The sequence below is a fragment of the Erythrolamprus reginae genome, chromosome 11, assembly GCF_031021105.1.
Source record: "Erythrolamprus reginae isolate rEryReg1 chromosome 11, rEryReg1.hap1, whole genome shotgun sequence".
Lineage (NCBI taxonomy): Eukaryota > Metazoa > Chordata > Lepidosauria > Squamata > Dipsadidae > Erythrolamprus > Erythrolamprus reginae.
This window is the reverse complement of record NC_091960.1, coordinates 30,749,943-30,762,807: the sequence shown is the minus strand read 5'-3', so window position 1 is coordinate 30,762,807 and position 12,865 is coordinate 30,749,943. Positions and strand designations below refer to the sequence as shown.

Sequence of the window (12,865 nt, the reverse complement as noted above, 5' to 3'; positions counted from 1 at the left end):
CTTCTCCTCTCTCTTCACTTCTCCTCTCCTTCTCCTCTCTTCACTTCTCTTCTCCTCTCTTCTCTTCACTTCTCCTCTCTTCACTTCTCCTCTCTCCTCTCTTCACTTCTCCTCTCTCCTCCTCTCTTCTCTTCGCTTCTCCTCTCTTCACTTCTCTTCTCTTCTCCTCTCTTCTCTTCACTTCTCCTCTCTTCACTCCTCCTCTTCTTCTCCTCTCTTCTCTTCACTTCTCCTCTCTTCACTCCTCCTCTTCTTCTCCTCTCTTCTCTTCACTTCTCCTCTCTTCACTTCTCCTTCTCCTGTCTTCTCTTCTCCTCTCTTCTCTTCACTTCTCCTCTCCTTCTCCTCTCTCTTCACTTCTCCTCTCCTTCTCCTCTCTTCACTTCTCCTCTCCTTCTCCTCTCTTCACTTCTCCTCTCTTCTCTTCACTTCTCTTCTCCTCTCTTCACTTCTCCTTCTCCTCTCTTCACTTCTCCTCTCTCCTCCTCTCTTCTCTTCGCTTCTCCTCTCTTCACTTCTCTTCTCTTCTCCTCTCTTCTCTTCACTTCTCCTCTCCTTCTCTTCACTTCTCTTCTCCTTCTCCTCTTCTCCTGTCTTCTCTTCTTCTCTCCTTCTCCTCTCTTCTCCTCCCTTCTCCACTTCTCTTCTCTTCTCCTCTCTTCTCCTCTCCTCTCTATACAATTAAATTCAAACCTTTTCTGCTTTTTTAGCTGTTGCAGTGAATTTCATCATCTTTATTCTTCCTTCCTTCTATCTATCCATCCATCCATCCATCTCAGAAAGCAGAAGAGTCTTAAAGAAATGTTTTGGTGCGCAGAAACCAATTTCCATTCCCAAATGGTATGAAGAGGCCCACGTTCAGCATGTGGATAATGAGATCTCTGTGGTGGACATGTTCCACAGGAGGAGACAGGGTGTCTTCTACAATTTACATTCCTTGGGAACCGCACACAAATGCCCTCCTGGCTAAAGAGCCATCTCTTTCCAGCAGCCAGAGCCAAACGCTGCAGAGTAGATCAGCTGCTCCGTTTACAGTTGCAATGAAGTCCTCCTTGCGCTCAATCCTTCCCAAACCAAACAAGTTTTATGCACCCGACATGATTTGGGTGAACAAGAAAGCCAAGGGGGAGGGGGAGGTGTGTGTGTGTAGTGTCTGTTTAGGAGGACCACACTTGGTGTGCTACAAGCAGAGTTTAAATAGAGGCAGGCATGGAGTATTTGAAGGTTTCGGTATAACCAAGGACAGAGGTCTTCAAACTTGGAAACTTTAAGACTTGTGGACGTCGAATGAAGAATTCTGGGCAGGAGAACTGTGTCCAGAGGTCTTTAAACTTGGCAACTTTAAGACTTGTGGACTTCAACTTCCAGAATTCTCCAGCCAGCTATGCTGAAAGTTGAAATTCACAAGTCTTAAAGTTGCCAAGTTTGGGGAACCCTGGTCAAGTAAATAACACCGTTTGGGAAACAGGGCACAGAAATAAAATAACATAAACCTTGTTATTGATAGGATGGTCAATTCTTTCTGGTGGAACTGTACTTTTTACAAAAGCAGCTAAGGGGGAAGAGATAAGTTGATGAAGTTCTCAGCCATCATATTTCTTCCTTGCTTTCACTGGAAGGAGGGAAAAGAAAATGAGGAAGCAATGAACAGACAGAGGGAGGGAGGGGAAAGAAAGGGAACACGAAGGAAGGGAGGGAAGGAGTAAAAGAAAGGGAGGGGAGGGGAGGGGAAAGAGAAGGAAAAGGAAAGGAGTGGAAGGGAGGGAGGGAGGATAAGAAAGGGCGTGGGATGGAAGGAAGGGAGGGAAGGAGTAAAAGAAAGGGACGGGAGGGGAGGGGAGGGGAAAGAGAAGGAAAAGGAAAGGAGTGGAAGGGAGGGAGGGAGGATAAGAAAGGGCGTGGGATGGAAGGAAGGGAGGGAAGGAGTAAAAGAAAGGGACGGGAGGGGAGGGGAAAGAGAAGGAAAAGGAAAGGAGTGGAAGGGAGGGAGGGAGGATAAGAAAGGGCGTGGGATGGAAGGAAAGAAAAAGGAAGAGGAAGGAAGGAAGGAAGGAAGGAAGGAAGGAAGGAAGGAAGGAAGGAAGGAAGGAAGGGAAATAAGGAAAGGCTTCTTCAGCCAGTCCTAGAACAACCACCGGAGAAGCAAATAATATATTAGAGGTTGCTATAGATTAAATACAGCTGCAGCTAAAGAAATTAATTTCCTTCCTTCATTTGCCCTATTAATGAATCTGGATAAGCTGATTGTGGTAACCAGAAGCAGATCCGCCTACAGCCTCTCTCTTCTGAAGAAACTTTGCAGAATTTTCTCCCCCCTCCCTCCCCCCGGTATCGATGATGGGGTTTGCCAAGTCTTTTGATCAGTTTGACATGATGAAATTCCTGAGGCTTTTCCCCCTCCGCCTTCCCTTCCCCTTTTTCTCAGCACAAACCATTCATCCCGGGGTGGCCAAGTTTCCTGAAAGCTTCTTGATCCGTTTTGATCAATCAAAGCCTCTTGTCACACCTCAGTGTCACAAGCCAGATATCTCGTGGGAAATTCTACATAACATAGCTAGCGCTTATGCCACAGTTGGGCCTTAACAACAGAAGGTTGTTGACCAAGTCGCACCCAATTTGATGTTCCCCTTTTTCCATCCTGGTTGCTGTTCTGTCGGGCTCTCTGGTAGAATCCTCCCAAAAATTCACAGGTACCAATTTCAGACACACACACGTTTGAAAATTCAAAACAATGTTCTTTATAATGAAAATTCACTTAAACTAAGCCCTCTTTTGGTATAGCAAAAAGCATTCGTCTCCAACCAAACTGGTAATTTGTACAAGTCCCTTATCAGTTCTGTGATACTTAGCTTGCAGCTGTGAGGCAATTCACAGTCCTTCTTCTTTCACAAAGTGAAACACACTTTGCTCTGGTTTAGTTTCAAAGCGGGGGGAAATCAGCACACAAAAGGTCAAAATTAGTAAAGCAGTCATGAAACACAACGATCAGATAATCCTCCACAATGGCCAAACCCACAGGCTGCTATTTATAGCAGCCTCACTAATGACCACAGCCCCACCCAACCACAGGTGGCCTCATTTTCTTTGATAATAATCTCTCAGTTGTTGCTGCCTATGCATCGCTCTCTGCATGCATGGCTTTATCATTAACTCTTGTTCTGAATCCAAGGAGGAGTGAGATAATTGATCTCCTTCTGAGCTGTCTGCCACACTCTCCTCCTCCCTGTCACTCATGTCTTCTTGGTCAGAGGAGCCTTCATCAGCAGATTCCACCGGGGGCAAAACAGGCCTGCGGCATGTGGATGTCTCCCCCACATCCACAGTCCTTGGGGCAGGAGCTGGGCCGGAGCTAACCACAACAGTTGTTAAGCAAATTGCCACAGTTGTTAATGAAATCGTGTTGTTAAGCAAATCCTGCACACACACAAACACCATCCACACTTCGATTTTGCCTCCATGGTTCTGAGTGCTAGCGGAGTGCAGCACAATTCTGCTACAGTATCTGGGCAGGGAGCGAAATCGTGCGTGTGACACGTCACCGTTCCACCTTAGCAAACTACAAATCGTGCAGAACGCAGCCATGTGAACCGTCATGGGTCTCCCCAGATACACCCATGTTTCTTCAACACTCCACGGCCTACATTGGCTGCCGATTGGTTTCCAGACACAATTCAAAGTGTTGGTGATGACCTATAAAGGGCATCGGACCAGATTACTTACGGGACCGCCTTCTGCCGCACAAATCCCAGCGGCCGATAAGGTCCCACACAGTTGGCCTTCTCCAGATCCCATCGACTAAACAATGTCATCTGGCGGGAACTAGGGGAAGAGCCTTCTCTGTGATGGCTCCAGCCCTCTGGAATCAGCTCCCTCCAGAGATTCGTACTGCCTCCACCCTGCACATCTTCCGGAAGACACTTAAGACCCATCTATGTCTCCAGGCATGGGGCAGCTAGATCATGCCCCCTTCTTCTCTGACCATCAAATGTTATACAGTATATGGGTGTGATTGAGTTTTTTATATAATGGGATTTTAGTTTATTGTTTCTAACTATTAGATTTGTATACATATTGTTTATATTGCATGTTGTGAGCTGCTCCGGGTCCTTGGAGAGGGGTGGTATACAAGTCTAATAAATTGAAATTGAATTAGCAACCCACCTCATGAAAGATTGCAAATGTTGATCACCTAACCCTGCAATGAGTGGTGGGATTCAATTATTATTATTTATTTATTTATTTACGGTACTTACTTACTTACATATGTATTATTTCTTTCTTTCTTTCTTTCTTTCTTTCTTTCTGTATGTATGTATGTATGTATGTATGTATTTATTTATTTATTTATTTAATTTGATTTATAACAGCTGCGGCAAGCAAGGTCGTTAAATGGGACACTTATTATTTATTGGATTTGTATGCCGCTCCTCTCTGAAGACTCGGAGCGGCACCCAGCATGTAATATAAAACAGTAATACAAAGACAAATCTGATTAATTAAAAACTGCATAAGCTAAAAACCCAATATATGAAAAACCAATCAAACAAATTCAAATCACAGCCATACATCACATTTATTGGCCGGGGGGCCAAGATCTAATTACTCCAAGCCTGGTGACATAAGTGAGTCTTGAGACTCTTGAGAAAGGCGAGAGGGGGGGGGTGCAGTGTGAATCTCCGGTGGGAACTGATTACAGAGGGCCGAGGCCCCCACAGAGAAGGCTCTTCCCCTCGGCCCCACCAAATAACATTGTCTAGTTGACGGGACTTGGAGAAGGCCGACTCTGTGGGACCTAACCGGTCACGCGGACTCATACGGCAGGAGGCGGTCCCACAAGTAATCTGGCCTGATGCCTCGTAGGGCTTTGCAGGTCATTTACCAACACTTTGAATAGCATCCAGAAACCAATTGGTAACCAATGCTGTTGGCAACCAATGCACTTAACAAACATCTTGCTTAGCAACGGAAATATTATTTATTTATTTACTTACTTACTTACTTACTTACTTACTTACTTACTTACTTACTTACTTACTTACTTACTTACTTACTTACTTACTTACTTACTTATTTATTTATTTTATTTATTATTAGAGTTGAAAGGGACCTTACAGGTCATCAAGTCCAACCCCCTGTCTAAGCAGGAAATCCTACAGCACTCCAGCCAAATGGCAGTCCAATCTCCTCTTGAAAGTGTCCAAAGTTGGGGAGTCCACAACCTCCGCTGGCAGACCGTTCCACTGGTTTATCGCTCTCACTGTCAGGAAATTCTTTCTTATCTCCAGGTTGAATCTTTCCTTGGTCAGTTTCCAACCGTCCGGCCCTCTGGTGCCCTGGAAAACAGTGTGTCCCCCTCCTTGCCGTGGCAACCCCTTAAGTACCTGTATACAGCTATCATGTCCCCCCTAGCCCTTCTTTTTACTAGACTGTCCATGCCCAGTTCCAGCAACCTTTCCTCGTATGACCTGGTCTCTAGTCCCCTTATCATTTTAGTTGCTCTTTTCTGCACCCTCTCTAGAGTCTCTATATCTTTTTTGAAGTGTGGTGACCAGAACTGGATGCAATACTCCAGGTGCGGTCTGACCAGGGCCTTATAGAGTGGTATTAATACCTCTCTGGTCTTGGAGTGTATCCCCCTGTTCATGCAGCTTAGGATTGTGTTGGCTTTTTTAGCCGCTGCTGCACATTGCTGGCCCATGTTTAGCTGGTTAACCACTCCAAGATCCCTTTCACAGTCACTCATGGTGAGTGTGGTTTCACCTAATTTGTATGCATGTTTTGGGGTTTTTTTGCCTAGGTGCAGGATTTTACTCTTCTCTACATTGAACTTCATTTTGTTCGTTATATTAGGCTTGATTGTGGTCGTAAGTCCAGGACTACTTGTACCAGTAGGTCAGACTTTTCAGCCTGATTTAAAGACTAGCTGAAAATATGCAGGCAGCAATTCTGTTACAAACCATGGCACATATCAGTGTTGGCAAACTTTTTCAGTACCAAGTGCTGAAATGGGAGCACATGTGCAGAGGGGAGTGCCGGAAACTGGAAGAGCATCTCCCTTGCACGCATGCGTGGGAACGCCAGAAACCGGAAGAGTAGTTTACCGGTGCATGCACATACCAGGAAGCTGGTTTTCTGGATTCCAGCAGGCGCAGGCATGATGGTCACCCATTCTTCTGATTTCTGGTGTGCATGCCAGGGAGCTGCTCTTCCCATTTCCGGCACTCCCGTGCACATGTAGACCAGCTGGCCGGCACACATATGTGCGCCAGAACCCAGAAAAGCAACGGACAACAGCTGGCGTGCCTGGAGAGATGGCTCTATGTGTTACTTCCGGCATGCGTGTCATAGATTTGCCCAGTAATGGGCAGCAAAAATTTTTACTGCCACTGTGGGTGTGGCCTATTTTGTGGGTGTGGCTTTATGATCATGTGACTGGATAGGAGTTGCTTGCCGGCCATGTGACCAGGTGGCAGTGGCTTGAACGATCATAATCGTTCAAGTGAACTGTTAAGCCCTTGACTTACAACCTTACCAGTGTCGCTCTCTGGTGTGACAATTTGCTTCGTGTTTCCCGCACTCTCCTTTCTGGGTCGCCCTCCCGCCTCAGGCTGGGTAGCTAGATGAAGGGGGGCTGCCAGAAGCATGAATGCTGCCAGTACCGCTTCCACCCACACTTTCTCCTTGCACCTCAGGAGGGAGGTGTCCGCGGGAGGCTGGAGGGGAGCTGGGCAGGAGAGAGGGAAGCTTGTTCGAGGCCAGAAAGGAGGAAAGAGGAAAAAAGCAAGGAGAGCGGACGCAGCAGCAGCAGCAGCAGGAGGGGGAAAAAAGGAAAGCCGAGCCAAGATCAGTAATCCAGGAAGTGACAGCCGCCGATCAGCTGGATCTGCACACGCATCTTCATTTCCGCCTGTGCAACTGTGTTCCACCCCGTCCTGCCTGCTGCCCACCCCTGGATTCACCATCACGGCCATGTATGATCCAGCCCAGAGTCAGGGAGGAAAAATGAAGAAAAGAGAAATGAAATTAGAATAAAGAAATGATGCAGCTTCAAAGTACAGAGGAGCACAAACACACCTCCAGCCTGCAGCCAAGATGCAGACTAGCGCGATTTCCACACTCCTTTTATGCTCCGGATATCTTTGGGGCATCCAGTCCAAAACTTGGCACCTTCCTATAAGAAAATTACATTTTGCGCGGCTGCAACCGGTTGGCGACTTTTTCTGGGATTTCTTTACTAACATAGCAAGAGCACAACACCCTAATACACCATAATTATATTTGCCTGGTATTTTGTTTTATAATTCTGCTCAGGGAAAAGAAAGAAAGAAGGAGGAACGTAGGAGTTTTTGGAAATTTTAAATTATCTTGTTGGCTTCTCTGGGGGAAGGTTTCCCGTACATGGGGCTACCTTTAAAAACATTCGGAGACGACAATTGGTGCAAAATGCAGCCGCGTAAGCAACTACAGGCCTTTCTAGGCATATGCACATCTCGCCATCCTTCCGCGAGCTGCATTGGTTACTAATTGGTCTCCAGACACAATTAAAAAGTTTTGGTCATGACCTATAAAGCCGTTTATGGCTTAGGACCAGGTTACTTATGGGACAATCTTCTGCCTCTAGTATCCCAGCGGCGGGTTAGGTCCCACCGAGTTTGCCTTCTCCAGGTCCCATCAGCTAAGCAATGCCGGCTGGTGGGGCCTAGGGGAAGAGCCTTCTCTGTGGTGGTCCCAGCTCTCTGGAATCAACTCCCTCTAGAGATCTGCACCGCCCCCACCCTCCTGGCTTTCGCAAGGTTTTAAAAACTTACCTTTGCCGGCAGACCTGGAGCCGTTGAATTTTAACATCTTGCTCCGGTCAAAGATGTAATTGTACTCGAATGAATGTGAATGCCTGGTCTTTATATCTTTGGGGGTTTAATATTAGTTTTAGATTTGGGTTTCTCTTGCTATATTGTACTGCGCCGGGGTGGCGCAGCAGGTAGAGTACAGTACTGCAGGCCACTGAAGCTGACTGTAGATTTGTAGGTCAGTGGTTCAAATCTCATCACCGGCTCAAGGTTGACTCAGCCTTCCATCCTTCTGAGGTGGGTCAAATGAGGACCCGGATTGTGGGGGCAATAGGCTGGCTCTGTTAAAAAGTGCTATTGCTAACATATTGTAAGCCGCCCTCAGTCTAAGGAGAAGGGCGGCATAAAAATCGAATAAATAAATAAATAAATAAAAAATTCTCACTTTTGTAAGCCGCCCTGTGTCTGCAGAGAAGGGCGGCATAGAAATCCAACCAAATAAAAAATAAAATAAATAATAAATAAATAATTATTGCTCGCCTGATGGAGCAATGATGTGGGGGCCATAGAATTGGGGCCGATTCGTCCTGGCTCTCATCAGGCCCCTGGACGCCAGGCAACCTCTGTCGTCTATGATAGATCTCCAGGAGATTGCACAAAATACAGTAGATCCAGGTCTTGTTCTCCCCCTCCTCGTGTTGAAAGGCATCTTTCCAGCATCAGATGTTGCGTTCTCCCTGTCTCCACATTGCCCCAAAGGACCGGTATGTTTTTTATTACGGCTTGCCGTATCAGATTCGCATCCATCCTTCCAGATGGAAAACATTTCAGCCATTTGATGTCGTCGCGATAGACATCTTCTTAAGGGGACGTCGGGGCGAGGGGAGCCAACGTGCTTGCCTTGTGTGGTGGTGGTGGGTGTATGAGTGTGCGTGTTTGTGTGTGTGTTTGTGTGGCCGAAGAATCTGAAAATATTGGCTGTCTTCCTTTGGAACTGCACTGGTGGCTGCCAAGGGGGAAAAAATTCAGTAGCTTTAGTAGTTTTAGCCAACGGAGTTTCTTTGCTGTCTTGTTCTGCTTTCTTTGAACAAGATAGGAAGTAGAATGACTAGAGATGGAAGGTCTGTGGAGATTTTAAGCCCTCCAGGTCATGGTTATCCCCGAAATGCTTTTCCAAGAAGCTTCTCAGATGGGAAGCAAATGTCTTCAAGGGGAAAAAAAGCAGCCTTTTAAAAAGGAAATTTCTAAATGGTTAACTTGCAAAAACTAATAAATATAACATGTAAATGAAAAGGAAATTTCCCCTGAGTCCCATGCTGCTTCTCTCCTTGATTATGGCATTTTTCAGAGTATAGGAGGCACCTTAGTTTTTGGGGAGGAAAATAGGGGAAAAATAAACTGTCTACCAGGTATAAATCTGGCTAGTCTTTAGTCTGGTCAGCCTCAGCATATTAGTTTGCTGGTTTTGAGCTCATGTGCTTGCTTTTTATCCCCTGGTTGGGGATATATTTAATATTTAATTATTTTAAATATTAGATTTGTCATATGGTGTTTTATTGTTGTTGTTAGCCGCCGCGAGTCTACAGAGAGGGGCGGCATACAAATCTAATTAATAATAATAATAATAATAATAATAATAATAATAATAATAATAATAATAATAAGTACCCAGTGGTACTTGGCACGCTGGGCACAGTGCCAAAGGATCTCAGCAGACATTTGAAAACCATCGGAATTGACAAAATCTCCATCGGTCAAATGCAAAAGGCCGCTTTACTGGGATCGGCAAACATAATTTGCCGCTACATCACGCAGTCCTAGGTGCTTGGGAAGCGCCCGACTGGTGATGAAATACGAAATCCAGCATAGTGATCTCGTTTGCTGTGTTGTATTGACATAATAATAATAATAATAATAATAATAATAATAATAATAATAATAATAATAATAAAAAGCACAGCAAAGCACAGAAGATCACTTCATTCATTACCACCTGGTTAGGGCTGAAAAAAGGCTCAGCTGATTATCAGAGGGAGCAGCAATGAAAGAAGCAGGCAAAGGGAAGATTGCTTACCTAGAAAAGCATGGAAGATCACGTTAGCACCTTGTTAGGGCTGAAAAAAGGCTACATCCGGCGTATAAGACACACCCAAATTTTCAGCCTCCTTTGAGGTGGGGGGGAAGGTGCGTCTTATACTCCGAAAAACACGATAAGTCGCTTCTTCATTGCCGTTGTAATTCAGGAGACTCCAACGTTGTAAGCAAAGGGCTACCTACAAACACCGTACAGCCCCGAGTCTACGGAGAGGGGCGGCATACAGATCTAATAAATAAAAAAACATATAAACATTTTAACTGAAGAGAATGCATGCGTTTATTTATTCATTGTGAGCCCCACACCTTATATTTCCTGGCAAGAAGCTGCAAACTCCCCTTCCCCCAGTTTCTACCCAAACAACAACCCTGTGAGTAGGCTGGATTGAGAAAGAGTTACTAGGCTGGGGCCTTCCACAGATAAGGTGGGCTTTGGCGTGGATCTCCCCAGTCTAAAGCCTTAACCACAACATCAGAACGGGCCTGGAGTTTAATTCTGTTACACAACGTTGACTGAGCTGCCTAGACTGTAGCGGCTGTTTTGCAAGGATTTCTCTGCGAGGGAATTCCCCTCCCCATAAACTCATGGCCAAGGGCCAGATGGGACTTTTTGGACACATGTCTTTGGTTTGGGATACTTCCAGGGACAGAGCTTTCACACGCTCCATCTTGCAATGGATACAGGTGTTGCGTGCAACAAGAGAAGTGAAAATAGAACTTGGCGGAAGTTAGGAAAGTCATACAACAAGCAATTCAATGGCGTTGAACCAACAAGATGCTCCCAGAAGCCCAGGCTCTCCCTTTCGTGCACCTTATGAAGGTCCACGGTGTGGTATGGTGGTTAGAGAGTTGGAAGCGTACTGCAAAGATCTGAGTTCAAATCCATGGCCACCTAATTAGGTTCTCATATGGTGACTGTACTAGAGAGTAGAGATAATCCTTGATTTACAACCATTTACAGCAATTGGATAACCATTTGTCTTGAAGTTGTGTAAGGTTTCCTGCCAAAGCAGGGGTTGGACTAGAAGACCTCCAAGACCTTCCAACTCTATTGTTGTTGTTGTTGTTGTTAATATTAGTATTGATAACCACATTACAGAAAAGATGTTGACACTTTGGAAAAAGTGCAAAAAGGAGCAAGCAAGATGGTTTAGGCCCTGGAGACAAAAACATATGAGGAAAGGTTGCAGGAATTGGATTATGGCCGGTCTAGAGAAAAGAGGACTACGGGTGACATGATAACAGTACACTGGTACCTCTACTTACGAACTTAATTCGTTCCGTGACCAGGTTCTTAAGTAGGAAAGTTTGTAAGAAGGAGCAATTTTTCCCATAGGTATCAATGTAAAAGCAAATAATGCGTGTGATTGGGGAAACCACAGGGAGGGTGGAAGCCCTGTTTCCTCCCAGGAGATTCCTAGAAAGGCCCCACGGAGGCTTCTCCCCACCTTTTCCGGCCCTGTTTCCTCCCAGGAGATTCCTAGAGAGGCCCCACAGAGGCTTCTCCCGGCGTTTTCCAGCCTTATTTTCTCCCATGAGATTCCTAGAGATGCCCTACAGAGGTTTCTCCCTGCCTTTTCCGTCCCTATTTCCTCCCAGGAGATTCCTAGAAAGGCGCCACAGAGGCTTCTCCCCACCTTTTCTGGCCCTGTTTCCTCCCAGGAGATTCCTAGAGAGGCCCCACAGAGGCTTCTCCCTGCCTTTTCTGGCTCTGTTTCCTGCTAGGAGATTCCTAGAGGTCCCACCGAGGCTTCTCCCTGCCTTTTCTGGTTAGTTTCCGAGGCTCGGGGTTGTAAGTGGAAAATGGTTCTTGAGAAGAGGCAAAAAAAATCTTGAACACCCGTTCTTATCTAGAAAAGTTCATAAGTAGAGGTGTTCTTAGGTAGAGATACCACTGTATTTCAGTATTTGAGGGGATGCCACAAAGAAGAGGAGAATCAACTTATTATGTAAAGCACTAGAAGGCGAGAGAAGAAAGAGGGGATGGGAAGTAATCAAGAAAAGAAGCAACCTGGAATTAAGGAAAAACCTCCTAACAGTGAGAACAGTTAACCAATGGAACAGCTTGCCACTAGAAGTTGTGTGTGTCTCATCACTGGAGGTTTTTAAGGAAAAGACTGGATAGCCCCTTGTCTGAAATAGTATAGGGTTTCCTATTTGAGCAAGGGGTTGGACTAGAAGACCTCCAAGGTCCCTTCCAGCTCTATTCTGATTGATAATTGATTCTTTAAAAACTGTCCAAAGTTGCACCACTCCTGAAAAAGTGACTTACGGCCAGTCCTTCAGTATAACTGCACAATTAAGTACAACTACAAGATTCACTCCATCAAACTTTGATGATTTATTTAACAACTGTGGCAAAAAAAATATTAATCATAAAATGGGGCAAACCACACTTGCTCAACAATATAATTTTTGGGATTTATTTATTTGCCAAGCATGTATAAGGTAACAGCTATAACTATAAATGTGATTGTGAATACAGGAAATGGATATGAATAAGTGGGGACAGTAGGACAAGGACAACAGACATATTGGTGTGCTTATTACAGATTTCTTAGGAATGGGGTGAGGTCAACAGTAGACTGTCTAAGGTTAAAGTTTTGGGGTTTTGGGGAAGAAACCAGAGTCAGGTAGTGCATTCCAGGCATTGACCATATTATTGTTAAAGTCGTATTTCTGCAATCAAGTTTGGAGTGAGTTACATTGAGTTTGTATCTATTGTGTGCTCATGTATTATTGTGGTTGATGCCGAAGTAGTCAGGTGACTGACAATGCTACAACTCCCCCCGGAGATTAGAATTGCCCCCACCCTCCTCGCCTTTCGTAAGCTCCTTAAAACCTACCTCTGCCGTCAGGCATGGGGGAACTGAGATACTCTTTCCCCCTAGGCCTTTACAATTTATGCATGGTATGTTTGTTTGTAGGTATGATTGGTTTTAAAATAAGGTTTTTTTAGTTGTTGTAGTATTGGATTTACATGC

General features: G+C 45.2%; 2 protein-coding genes across 2 annotated transcripts in view; one reads left to right on the top strand and one right to left on the bottom strand.

The window, feature by feature from the left end:
- The window catches only part of NCMAP (non-compact myelin associated protein), a 610,040-nt gene that overhangs the window by 315,449 nt on the left and 281,726 nt on the right, over nt 1-12,865 (bottom strand). The window lies entirely within an intron of this gene.
- The window catches only part of RUNX3 (RUNX family transcription factor 3), a 227,838-nt gene that overhangs the window by 186,061 nt on the left and 28,912 nt on the right, over nt 1-12,865 (top strand). The window lies entirely within an intron of this gene.